At 39.7% G+C, this 14,781-nt stretch overlaps 1 protein-coding gene across 1 annotated transcript in view; it reads right to left on the bottom strand.

Moving 5' to 3' along the window:
- The window catches only part of LOC115542533 (myosin heavy chain, fast skeletal muscle-like), a 193,577-nt gene that overhangs the window by 112,107 nt on the left and 66,689 nt on the right, over window positions 1-14,781 (bottom strand). The window lies entirely within an intron of this gene.

Genomic DNA, 14,781 nt, shown 5'->3' with positions numbered 1-14,781 from the left:
TTTGTGAGAAAATGTATGTTCAATTATATTCCCAAAATGGTACCCCCAGAATTTCAAATGATACAAACGACTGAATAAAATAATATCAACCATTTTCTGTCAGCAGTCTTGCTCTCTGGGCACTGATGTCATTGACCTGGCGAGCATTCTCATCACTCTTAGCCTTGATTTCACTGAGTTAGTCCTCAAGGGTACGGCAAATCTTTTCCAGATTTCCCTGATGATTAAAAGTTAATCAATTTGAAATCAATGTTGACTTATAGTTATTTATGTACTTATTATTTCTTAACACAATGAAGGTTTTGAAGAATCACTTACCTTGGCCTTAGAAACAGCTTCCATGTTGCCGGAGAGGTCATCAATCTCCATCTTGTACTCGCACTTCTGCTTGACACACTGGAGGTTATCATTCTGCTCTCCCAGCTCTGCTACACTGTCAGCCTGCTTCTTACGCAGAGCAGCAGCAGTGGCTTCATGCTGCAGGGTGGACTCCTCAAGGTCACGACGCAGCTTCTGGAACTCAGCTTCACGCTTCTTGTTCATCTCAATCTGAGCAGAAGTGGCTCCACCAGCCTCCTCAAGCCTCTCACTGATCTCTTCAAGTTCTCTGGAGAGATCAGCTCTCTGCTACTCAACCTTGGCACGAGCAGCACGCTCAGCCTCAATCTCTTCCTCCAGCTCTTCAATCCGGGCCTAAATAATGAAAATATTGAGCCAAATAACCAAATATTCATTTCAGAAAATGTATATTCCTTTTGTATTATTTTCCCACCTGAAGCTCCTTGATCTTTTTCTGAAGCTGAGCACCCAGGGACTGCTCATCCTCAATTTTGCTCAGAAGCTGGCTGGTCTCAAAGTCCTTCCTTGTGAATGATAAAAACAAAAAATTAATACATTTTTTTAACAATTTTAAATTTAATTTAATAAGAAAGCATATGGAGTTCATCCTATTGTGGTTCACGAGATACAAATATCTTACTTCTTGATTTTCTCATTAGACTGCTGTTTGTCGTTCTCAAGATCCATCAGTTTCCTGGGCCAGTTTCAGATCACCCTCAAGCTTTCTCTTGGATCTCTCAAGGTCCATACGGAGCTTCTTCTCTTGCTCCAGTGAACCCTCAAGCTGGATGTCAATAATTTAATATGATTAAGAACCATCATATTGTAGAATATTACCTAAACTCAATTAACAATATGAATAACAAGTTCCCATGAGCTCTTATACACTTACATCATCCACTTGCTGTTCACGCTTTGTCTTGGCCTTGGTCAGAGTGTTGACTTTGTCTTCCTCTGCCTGCAGGTCATCAAGGGTCTGCTGGTGTGACTCTTGGAGGGCTTTCTTCTCCTTTGTCAGCTTAGCAACACTCTCATCCTGAGAGGCCATCTCCTCAGTCAGGTTCTTCACCTATAGAAAACATAAAATGATGTATAATACATGCTAATTTGTATAATTATCTTCTAATCTTCTGTCAAAGAATCTTAATAAACCTTGTTCTCAGTGGCATGTTTCACCTTCTCCACTTTGGCCAAGGTAAGCTCCAAATCATCAATGTCCTTCTTGAGCTCAGAGCATTCATCTTCAAGTTTCCTCTTCTTGGCAGTCAGCTCAGCATTTATTTCCTCCTCATCCTCCAGTCTCTCAGTTTTCTCTTTAAGTTTGGCCTCCAGCTGAATCTTACTCTTGATGAGTCCTTCACACCTTTCTTCAGCATCATTCAGATTCTCTCCTTCCTGTGTGATATTTAGAGATGTAGAACATGTAACATCACATTTACCTCACTGTGTACGGACAGGGATACAAAAATAATGTTTACTTACAGAAGCAACTTGCAGTGAAAGATCATTCTTCTCCTGCAGGAGAGAAACCATCTTCTGCTCAAGTTCCTTCTTCTTGGCCAGGGCAGCTGCCAGGTCTGTCTTCATCTTTTCATAGTTATCCTTCATATTGGAAAGCTCCTTCTCGGTGTCAGCACTCTTCAGAAGAGGCTTGATCTTGTAGTACACCTTCATCCATGGCCAGTGTTTGACATTCATGAATGAGCGGATGTTGTACTGAATAGTGTAGATGGCTTCCCTATAGAATAAAATAAACCATAATTTTGGGGTTCTACTTGGCAGTTAAAAAGCTTTTTGAGTTTTGAGCACTATGTCTAAAAACATACCTCCTCTCTGTCATCTTCACATACTCCTTTCTCATGACATAACCTCTGCATGCAGCCTGAATCATTCCGACAAGAGCAGCCAGCTTCTCATCTCGCATCTCCTCAAGAGTACCCAGAAGACCAGCTTTGAAGAACACCTTAATGTAAGAAAAGACTTTTGTCAGCTAGTGACTTACAATGAAGTATAAACATAGTTTTTGACAACAATAAACTGACCTTGGTGTGTCCAAATTTGTACTCATCGTGAGTTACATCGATGGACCCAAGCAGTTTCTCAGAAGCCTTCTTGTTGTCAATAAACTGGCCTACAGGGATGACACCGGCGTTCAGTACTTTGTACCTGAAGAAGACCATTATAATGTTTTTAACATTCATTAAAATGTCCAAAGGCATTTCTAAAGTTGTCCTTTAAAAATCCTGGAGTTAATACCTCTGCTTGAAGTCAGCATAGAGAATTCTGCTGGGGAAGCCCTTTCTGCATATTCTGATGCCCTCCAGCACACCGTTACACCTCAGCTGTTGGATAACCAGGGAGTTCTCCATGAGTCCTGTTACATTGGTGATAAATACATCGTCAATATAATTAGTTTGGTGTATCAGTGACTAACATGTCATATCCTAACCCAGACAATACACACATTTGTTAGTGCTCACTGTACCTGGAGTCTTTGACTCATTGGGAATCAGGCAACGCACAAAGTGAGGATGGGTGCTCCTCTATGGCGTCACATTAGTGCCATAATTCACTAATGTGATAAAAGATGCATTCGGGCGTATTATATTATTCCACACGCGTAGATATTAACTGCGAGCGCGCAAATGATCTCTGCGCGCGCAAAACAGCCTCTCTCGCGCGCAAATTACCTCAGCGCGCGCAAAACAGCCTCTCGCGCGCGCAAATTACCTCAGCGCGCGCAAAACCTCTCGCGAAAGATGCTTTTACGCTCTCGCTCGAATTTAATTTTGGCACTATGGGGGAGGGAACCAAGGCAGGGCGATACGTGAAACGGCCAAACGTGATTGGCCGTTTCTGAAGCGCGATATTTGATTGACAGCCCTCCTCACATTCAATTCTGAATTGTACAGTAAATGGCTGAAACGATAGTTACGTATTGTAACTCCAGATTCTATGAGTATATGCGCAGCCTTTTAAGTGTCGGCCTCATTGTCCTTTAAATAGCTGAAGAAAAGCTGTTTATTGGGAGCAGAACATCCGCCGGCGCCCGACTATATCTGCGAAATGCGGACGTCGTTGAGTCACGCCGCACGCGGACTTTATTGAGGCCCACGCTGTTGGTGGTCGGGGATTACAAATTTTCAGTGCTACGGCTCACGCCTAGGGATAACCCAATATCGATAGCCTTAAAAGGCTGCCCCTATACTCATAGAATCTAGAGTTACAATAAGTAACTATCGTTTCAGTCATTTACTGTACAATTCAGAATTGAATGAGAGGAGAGCTGAGGAGGGCTGTCAATCAAATATCGCGCTTCAGAAACAGCCAATCATAGGAAAGCCCGCCCTGCCTTGGTTCCCTCCCCCATAGTGCCAAAATTAAATTCGAGCGAGAGCGTAAAAACATCTTTCGCGAGAGGTTTTGCGCGCGCTGAGGTAATTTGCTGCTCGCGAGAGGCTGTTTTGTGCGCGCTGAGGTAATTTGCGTGCGCGAGAGGCTGTTTTGCGCGCGCAGAGATCATTTGCGCGCTCGCAGTTAATATCTACGCGTGTGGAATAATATAATACGCCCGAATGCATCTTTTATCACATTAGTGAATTATGGCACTAATGTGTCGCCATACTCCTCAAGTTGGTCATCAGTTTGCCCAAGTTCTCCTAAAGACATATCCCCGCATAACATGAAATATATACCAATTTACTTATAAAGAACACATTCTGAAAAATGAAATAAGGTCTCCTTTTTACATTTGTTTGTGTGTTAACCCTTACCCTGAACTGTGAAGACACGGTCTGCATGGAGCCACCCTTTTTCTTGCCTCCCTTCTTTGCACCCCCGACCTCTGTTATTAATTATTGGTCATGAGTCCGAGTTCAATTTTCACATTTATATTTGTAAAACAGAGGCAATAAATGGCTTGAAAATCAATGGGTATTATAATAGAATGGATTAACAGTTATAAACTATGGTTAAATTCTATAAATATGTACCTTCAACTACAGGTGGGTACAGGACAGGCAGCAGTTTGTTTGAGGACTTCTGGTACAGCTGAATAACAGAGTCATTCAGGGGATCCTTGTTCTTGTCCAGCCAGCCAGTGACGTTGTAGTCCACGGTACCAGCATAGTGCACCAGGGAGAAGTGGGCCTCAGCCTTGCCCTTTGCAGGCTTGGGCTTCTAAAATGCTTTGGTCTTGCCAAGATGCTGGTCATACAGCTTGTTCTTGAAGGTAACGTCTGAGGCCTTGGGGAACATGCACTCATCTTCAAGGATGGAGAAGATGCACATTGGCTAAAGAGAAAAATGGATGGATGAAACATTATCAAAAGTAATTCGTAAGTCACGCAAAGTATAATGATGTACAGTTATAATATTCAGTTGTACCTTCTCAATAAGATCAATGCAGGCAGCCAAGTCCATGCCGAAGTCAATGAACTCCCAGATGATACCCTCCTTCTTGTACTTCTCTTCCTCCAGGACGAACATGTGGTGGTTGAAGAACTGTTGCAGTTTCTCATTGGTGAAGTTGATGCATAGCTGCTCCATGCTGTTGTACTAGTAGGGGACATTTAATAAACTGACTCTTACTAGTTTTCAACAATTGAATGGTAATGACTATAGACTCAGAATGAAGGAAATGCTATCAGAAATGCTGCCCCTTATTTCACAACTTGCATCAAAAATCTCAAAACCAGCAATGTCCGGCACACCAATGTAGAATTGTCTTGCTTGCTTGGTGTCCAGCATCGTGTTGATACAGATGACCATCCACAAGAACATCCTCTCATAGATAGACTTGGCCAGGGCAGTGACTGAGTTGTTGACCTGAAATTATTTTTTCTAAATAATCACAAATATTTATCTCACATAGAAAATGCATCATGTTAACAGAATATTTTACCATATTTCGTCGAAACATTGTGTTTTTCTTACCTGAGGTACAGTCTGTCCCTTGGTGACATACTCATTTCCGACCTTCACTCTTGGGTAGCAAAGAGCCTTGAGCATATCAGCAGAGTTCAGACCCAGTAGATAGGAAATCTTGTCGGCCTCTACAAAGTTAAAATGAAAAATGAATGGATTATTATCCTGTATAATAATGACTCCAAATGTAATTCAATCAAATATGAACCAATATTCCTTCTAGTGCACTGATGAATACATGTTAATGGTTACCTTCATTGCCATCTGGCTCAGCCTGCTCCTCACGCTGCTTCTGCTTGAACTTCATGTTACCGTGGTGAAGCACAGCACCAGTAAACTTAAAGATGCCCACCTTGTCCTCATTAGTGAAGCCCAAAATATCAATAGCAGCCTGTGTTGAAAACAAAGAACATTTAGAAAACATTTTGTAAAACGTATGCCACGTGGAAAATATATGAATTGTTTTCCAATCAACCACTGACATCAGTAGCATCTAGCTCCTCTTTGACATCAATGCTGGCCACAGTGATCTGACCCTGACTGCACATGGGGAAGTCGTAGGGGTTGCTGGTGATGAGGGTCATTTCTGAGGGATTAAATATATGTAATTTCTCTGCTTAGATTTGATCATTATCGTTTCCAATCTATATTTTTCTAAATTGTTTCATGTGTAATTTCTGAGGGATTAAACAAATGTATTTTTTCTGCTTGATATGCTGCTACCTAACAGATAACTTCTGAATAAAAAACGAATTAATCTTTCTTAGCACTTACATGCAATGCATGTTTTCCAAATGCATTTCCACAATATGCAATGGAAGATATAATCTTTACCAAAAACGATTTTTTCTAGAGAGAAAATTAGCCCTTTAAATATTTGAACTTCAGAAGTCATTTGTGCATATTAAGTCATATTCGAATAGATAAAGGCAATTCAGGAAAACTTTTCATCTTAATATTAATTACATTCTCCACACTCTTACTATTATAAAATCTCACCAATGATCTCAGGTTTGTGGTTGGTCATCATCTGGTAGAAGATGTGATAGCCTCTCTCATCGGGAAGCTGGAATGTCACTCTTGACTTCTCCAGCAGATCTATAAGGCCCATTCATTAATCAAAACCTATACCACTAATAATCTTGGTTAAGGAATCCACATGTAGAACTAGATACTTACACGTCTCAATGTCAGCACTGGATAGTTTACCGTTTGCATGGAAATGAATTCTGACTAATTTACCCTGTTTGGAAAATAATTCGTTTCAACATCTTTTAAAAAATGCTCAAAAACTAGGGAGCATCTTCAGGGATGAATTCTTCTCATACTTACAAAACGGGAGGAGTTGTCATTTCTCACAGTCTTGGCATTACCATAGGCCTCCAGCAGGGGATTGGCTGCAATAATCTGGTCCTCCAGTGACCCCTATAATCAAGCATAAAATGTTAATACCTTTTTACTGAATTATATTTGAATTCTTCGTGTTCTTACGTGATTTTTTAATGCATTAATTCATTGATATAATGTTTAGTTTTATTTTTTAAACATACTTTTATCTTTCCAGCGCCTGCATCCTTCTTATTATCTCCTCCACCACCCACTGAGATGGTAGCAAAGTACTGGATGACACGCTTGGTCCTTCCAGCACCGGATTCTCTACTGGGTGTGAAAAGAAGCATAAAGTAATTTCATTTTGACATGTTTTCCAATGAGGGAATCATTGTATTATATTTATATCATGTTTCCAGCATCAAATTTACGTGATAAGGACTGACTGGTTCTCTCTATCTGTTAAACAAATGTATCAAACATTGCATGAGTATGCCTCGAATTGATGAAAACTAGATAAGATTAGGGATTTGAAACTTTGAATTTACAAACCAGTGAGCATGTTCTGGAAGGCGTTGTCAGAGACAGAGAAGATGTGGGGTGGAGCCTCCATACGCTTCTTGCCTCTGTAGGCATTGACAACCGACTGGTCGTTCACTGGGAGCCACTTGTAGGGGTTTACAGTGGCACAGAACAGCCCAGAGTAGGTCTGAAGGAGGTCACATAGATTCACATTGATTTGACCTATTAACGATTCATTTCACTTACTTTTCTTATATTTTCATTGAGGCAAAATATCTTACATAGATCATCCATGCTGAATAACGCTCTGCAAGGTTATACAACACAGAGGCTTCATTGAGATGGGTCATCATGGCCATGTCCTCAATTTTGTCATACTTGGGAGGGTTCATGGGTGTGATATCGTCCTCCTTGACTGTCTTCTCCTAAAAAATGGAAACCAATTTTTAGTTTTCTTACCAGTGCAGCTATTGAGACTTAAACTTTCTTAATGATACCAGTTGATGATCAATCTCTGCCTACCTCTTTTGTAGCCAAAACTGTGACGGTGACTTTGCCACCCTCCCTCTTATTGATGGTACACTTTACGTACAGTTCCTTAACATCAGTGACATATGCAGCAGCCTTCGCATCGAATGGCGCGCTCTGGGCCGCAATCCTCTCCTTCTCTGGCTCCCGGAGGAAAAATGGCCGCCTGGCCGTAAACGGCCATCTCTGCGTCCGTACTCATGATGGAGGCTTATTTGATAAAAACAAACAATACTACTTGATTAATGTTATCTTACAAGTACACATAGCTTCAAGAAGGTTTGGAGATATTTAGTGATGTGATGATATTAAATAATTCTTACTGTTTACTTCCCTTCAACCGCAGAAGAAATTATGAGTCATATTGGTTACAAGTCAGAGTCTAATCTACACATTCAAATAGCTCGTTTTTGAATGAAATGGAAAATCTTACATAAAATGTATGTCAGTGCAGAGCTACTTGATTTTTCGTACTAAATTACGTCACAAATGTCTCTTTTCTATCAACATTTAACATCTGAAACCAACAAAGTAAACCATCAAATTATAAAAAAAATATCATCTTCATAAAATTATGTAAAAGTAGTTAAGTGCTAAGTAAATAATACATTACACAGAAGTTCCAAACATAACGTAACAAGAATCCCCCACATTCTCTAATGGTTTCTATAACAACGTAACTGAACAAATTTTCATTCAAAGTAGAATATAAAAAAATATTTTCGAGGTAATTCTAATTCTAATAACCTTAAAGGGTACCGATGAAAACACTACTTTTCCTAAGATTCGGGCTGTTGGGTCTTTGGTGCTCCCACACACATACAAACTTTAAAAAAAGTCAGTACATGATTTTTGTGAGATATGCATTGCTGAAAGCGAGTCAGTTCCGGCGCCCCTCCTACGTAGGAATATGATATGTTTGAATATGACCTCCCATTTCCCCACCCCCCTCCAATCAGAGCATAGCTAAGATTTTGTGGACCAGCGGACGAGCACTGGGCGGAGATGTTTGCGCATTCAGAAGCAGGGATATTCGATACAAAAATAGATGTCTTATTTGTCAGTTTGCCATGTGACTGCCTGGCAGGGAGTCCGGCGGAGCTGTCGGATTGCCGCCGAAGCTCTGGAGCAAGTCCGGCAGTTAAGGTGGGGGAGCTTCGGCGGCAATCCGGCAGCTCCGGCAGGGGGAGTTCGGCGGCAGCCCGGCAGCTCAGCTCCGGAAGTACAATCCATTTCTCCGCTAGAGCTGCCGGACTGCCACCGAGCTCCCCCCGCCGGATGTGCCGGACTGCCGCCGAAGCTCTGGCGGCAGTCCGGCAGTCCGGCAGCTCCGGCAGCCCTGGCAGCTCCGGCAGGGGGAGCTGGGCGGCAGTCCGGAAGCTCAGCTCCGGGAGAACAATCCCTTTTTCCTCCATCTCGCTGATCAATATGGACGTCAGAGAGTCAAGGCCAAAGTTCCTTTCCCCTAATTATTCTCAACCATAGCCGAGATAACCCCCACTATGAGTCTTTACTTGTTGTGGAAGTACGAGAGACATCAGACGCAGTCTTTATGATTCATAATATCATCCTATGGGCACATAGCTTTTGGCCGTGATATTCGATATAATATTATATAATTCGCTATATATTATTATTATTATTATTATGATATCCTATTATATAGATATAGAGCTCCGGTAGTCCGTAAACGGCAACCATCACTTCTCCTCCATGCTGTGGTTCACTCTGACAGCTCATTGGTCAATGGGCAGCAGCTCATTTGCGTTAAAGGTACAGACACCAGAAAAAGCGCATTCCGAAGGGACTGAAACAGAGGGGAAAAGCAAGATCTTTTTTCCTAAGAGCTATTTCCAGCAAACAGCATCAAAAACATGTTTTCTGGAACTCATATACTTTGTTTACTTGTTGGGAAAACACCATAATATGTCTCCTTTAATGGAAACAAGGACGCAAGATTCCCTATTCTAAAGCAATAGTCTTTCCTAGAAAGCAGCTCTCCTGGACAGCGGTCTGACTTGGTTTGAAAACACTGAAAAACGTCATTCAAAACATATGCAATACAAACAAATGCCTGAATAAAACCTCAATGTATTTAACTATTATGTAACGGCTTCTTAAATAATATACAATAAAAAAAATCTCCATTAAAAAAAAGTAAACAGAAGGCAGGTAGCCTAAATATGGAAGTAGTCATTTAAATAAATGAAAAGAAGCTCCATGAAAACAAGAGTGTAAAAATCTCTTCTCTAATGCAATGGTCCCTCCAAGACAGCAGCTGAAGCATCAGTCATACTTACCACCAGTTGTAATAACCTGAAAATCCCCTGCAGTCCATCCATCTCATCTTCTGGCCTCTTTTATAGTGGTGGATCTGCAGTCCAGGCAGAAACTATATAAGGGCAGATCTTCAAAACTCTTTTTTTAAACTTTGAAAATAATCTGTTCATTGGCTCATTCTTTGAGTGCCTTACATGATAACAATTCATGTAGTTGATGTATTTGTATCTCAATAGCTTAACTGCCACATCAACACATTTCAACAGTTTTCATGCTGGAATTAATTTCCTAATGTCTGGGGATATTTCATGTTTGCAGTTTTTTTCATGAAAATTCAGAACATTTACTCGGTTTAAGCCCCGGCAGTATTTTGTTTTTTTTCGCCTATACACATACCCAAATGGAAAAGCTTATAACACAGTAACCCTAAGTCCTAGATGGATGTATGATACTTCATTTGAAAGCTGACAAGCTCTAGTTTCTGTAGATATGTATTTGGCATGTATCATACACACAACCTAAATGACATCAGTTCAGACATGGCTCTAAAGCAATGTTTTTTGTCTTCGAAAATAATAGGTCATAATTGAACTACAATAACTAGGATGTGCTTTATATGTAAGGCATATGGCAATATGCCAAATACCTTCTACATCATGCCAACTACACCTGGAAGAAATTTTGGAGTTCTAGGCCTAAACCTTGGGGAGTTAATGGAGTTTTTATGGTGTGTTGTCACTGGCGGCACAAACCTCTCCAAAATGTCTCCAAATGGCCAAATTGTGCCAAATGCATTTACTCTACTTCTGTGACACTGGAAACATTACTGAAGCATTTTGGTGACTATAAAACCTTTCTCCATGATTCAAAACATAATTTTTTCACACATTCATATTGAGATATTGGCCATATCATGAAAATATGACAAGAACTAAATATGAACAATATATGCGCAAAATATGCGCAAAGTGAGTTGTCTGCCGTGTTGACGCAGCTTTATATCTCGGCTCATACGTATCACACCTGGACACGCCTAGCAGCGTTGGAAAGGTAAACTCATTGGCTAGAAGCCCAAGTGATTGATATATCAATAGCCAATACGCTGTCCCTATACTAAAGCCGCGAAACAAAGTAAACAAAGCCCATTGGCCCTACGAACTGGGAGCGCTCCATCTACTTCACGGGCTGTACCGGAGTGAAAACTGAACAGAAAAAGACGGGGACACTTTTATTTTGTAGCCAGCAAAGTGATGAAAACAAGCATATCCAACAACTGCATACTGGAGCTAGAGAAAATATCGATACGGCTGCGAACGTCTGTATGTTAGTTGACAAACAAAGTTTGGAGATGGTAAACAAATGGACTTTACACGACGATATTCACAAGCTGGAATAATTTTATGAAAAACCATTTGGATGCTTTTGATCAGTGGATTCTCACGGACAATTGGAATATAAATAATTGAGGAATGGACACATATTACGGTTCTCAGATTGCTTCAAAGGTAGGGAGTCACTCTGTTTTTTGGCATTTCCGGTTTACCATGCTGGTAAATATCAATATTTATGGTTTTGTGCTCATGATTTATAGAAAAAAACAACCGGATGAATAAATTGTGGAGATTCTACCCTTTCTAACGACGTATAGAATGTCTGTAATGATGAAAGTTGAAGCGGGTTATGTCGCTCCGTAGTGGAAATATATCGTCAACAAACCAAATCGCCCACCGGTGGGCGATTTGGTCTTAAGAGGTTAAATCTAAATATAATATAGTAATGTTTATTACAAGTGCTTGCCACATTGCAAGCATTAGCCAACATTCCGTATGGTTGGCATGATTTAATATATTTTATGACGCCAGGCAGTGTAAATTAATAGAGGCCTGATCTAGGAAGGAAGAGTGTTGCATTTATTAATACCTTTTGGAGTGCACTCCCTTCACTTCTTCTTATCCGCTAGGGTTTCTTTAATACTTTCATCGTTATAGTGTGATATGGAACTGATCTTTTCCTTAAAATAAACAAACCAACATCAGTTTATTAATGCTGTATGAAGGTCAATATAGTCTGAATGATGCATTTATCTTTGCAACCAACCTGCTGTGTGTGTGTGTGTGTGTGTGTGTGTGTGTGTGTGTGTGTGTGTGTGTGTGTGTGTGTGTGTGTGTGTGTGTGTGTGTGTCTTCGTAATATACAATGAATTATTGTCCATGACCAGTGGTGAAATGTAGCAAAGCATTCTGAAGTCACAATACATATGGAATAATGGTTATTGGATTTGATCAGCACAGTACATTTTTTTTGCTATTTTTTGTTCAATGTTTAAACTTCTTCTTGATGCTTTTCTTAATTCATTTTTGTTTTTATTTATCTAGCATTTTTATTTGATCCATGGTTATAATTATACCAGTTAAATATTGTGTTGAAATGAGGGCTGAAGTTGAACTTTTCATATCTCCCCTTTTATTATCACCTTAACTGCAGTCAGCACACACACACTGATACACAAGGGCATCATACCTGTCCGCTTACCATTTCCGTTTTTACAATTGTTATATCATATTTATATCTGCTAAAAACTAGCTGCATTGACATTTATTTTCTTTCACAGACTGAAAGATACTTTGGCATCCATCTATAAATAATTTGGTTGACATTGCAACTGTGACCACAGATCTGTATTTGGCATGGTTCTTGTTATTGGAGTGTATAAACTTTAATGACATTATGCCAGGGAATCTTTTGATTGCATCTCATTTGGTAAGTTTTTCATTCACCTAGTTTAATATGAAAATACTTTACTTTACCTACAATTATTGGGCTTTCATCAGATTTACACACGTTAAATCTAGGATCATATCATTTTTGTTTACACTTACTAAAAGGCATTTTTCTTTTTATATAATATATAATATAAATTAAATTAAAATAATGAAAATCTGATCTATATATTAAGTAACAGCAATTCTAATATAAGATCCCTATCTTACTTAATCATCGTTACATTTTTATTTTTGAATTTATATGTCTGATTTTGTTTCTGTAGCACTGAATCTGTTAGCTTGATGTCCGAGTGCTTGACCTCATTAAAAGGCACCAATGGCACATTGCATCATTTTCATGAGCAAATGCCGTTTATATGGAATTTTGAGCATTATTGAGAATGAAATCCACATTGTGACAGATTTTTGGAGTTACTGACAATTTTGTGTCATTAACTCCAAAAATCGGTCACAATTGTAACTTTTAAAATTAAAAGTAAAATTGTGGAATTGTGATTGATGGAACATTGCAAAAACAAATTTCAGCCATCTTTTAGGGAATCTTAATTTTCCGTAGAGAAGGTCGACGAAATTTGGTGTCATTTTCAGCCTGCGGTTATTAAGATCACGATTTTTGATGTTTTCCTAGAACTTTCACTGTAAAAAAAATAAAGACGGACATTGTGGGTTGTAGAAAAAATCATGTAAAATATGATATGCCAAGATTCAGAATTGTTCCTCCATTAAGGCAGCGGGGCTACACCGCAGATGTCTTTTTCTTTTTAATCACAAATCTTGGGTACGTGAAAAAATAGAATCGTTGCACCAATCGTGTTCCTATTTACACAATAGGTATGTACCGTTCAGTTTCGGCGTTTCCATCAAGGTCTTATCCAACATTTCAATAAACCATTGACTACTCTGTTCTTCATCTCATCTCATCTTCATCCGCTTATCCGGGGTCGGGTCGCGGAAGGAGCAGCTCAAGCAGGGGGCCCCAGACTTCCCTGTTCTACTCTGTTCTTTAATATAAATTTATTTGTACACATTTAGTTGAATGAATCGTACATCTAAGTCATTATAGTACCTCAATAAGTCAACAGTTTTCTGGTCTACTATCGCTAACCATGAGCCATAGCTGCTCCCCAGAGGATAGCCGCCTCCCACATGCCTGAATAAGTGCCTGCACTGCTCTGCCTAGATGATTATAAGGCACATATGCCCATGACCACTTAAGCAGGCTAGAATTCGTGGTGAGTAGCCAATGAACGCTAGGCATTCACCCTCATGCCATGCTACACAACAGCTGTAAATACATGTGGTCTGATTAATGAATATTGGGGGGAGAGGGAGAGGCGGAAGAGAATACAGTTTAAACTCTTTAATCGAAATGTGTATTAATTAGGTATTTATTGAAGCTCCGCCTGCCCATTTGGGAGCACTGTGTTGCCTAATGGCGGGAGGCTGTTTTAAGATGATTGCTACCGACTCACATTCTCTGCATTTCAAAGCAACCTTGTGCAATTATTTGTGTAGGATTATGTTCTCCCAAAACTTAACGGTAATTCCTTGACGAAAGTGAGTTCATTACATTGACTTGGTAGCCCATATTGAAAGTTGGATGCCAGCAGCTAACCTGTGGCACTTTGATTGTGGGGTTACCACCAGGATATGCAGTTACGGTTAATTTTGCTGAAGTACTGTACTGAACAAAATTGCATTAGTTGTCCTTAAACCTCTTAGAACATTCCAAAGCATTATTTTACTTTTAACTCACTCTATTTGTCTTATGCCTGAATTATGATAATTTCGGATGTAACTAAAAGTAATTTTAGGTTAATTTTAGAAGATGTCAAAGAAGCCAGTTCAGCTAAAACTGAATCACAAATATTGAAACTAAACAACCCAAAATATCTCTCCTCCCTCCATCCCTAAGTGTTGCATGTTGATATTGTGATGATGTTGATCTCATTACAGTGCATTCAATTTGGTAATAGCTTGACAAATGGCATTAAAAAATTACATGGCATTAATCTTAAATCTTAACTCCATTAGTTTAGTGCCAGGGAACCCGAAATCATGTTATTTTGGTTTA

The sequence above is a fragment of the Gadus morhua genome, chromosome 4 (genome assembly GCF_902167405.1).
Source record: "Gadus morhua chromosome 4, gadMor3.0, whole genome shotgun sequence".
Taxonomy (NCBI): domain Eukaryota; kingdom Metazoa; phylum Chordata; class Actinopteri; order Gadiformes; family Gadidae; genus Gadus; species Gadus morhua.
This window is presented reverse-complemented; position numbering and strand designations above follow the sequence as displayed.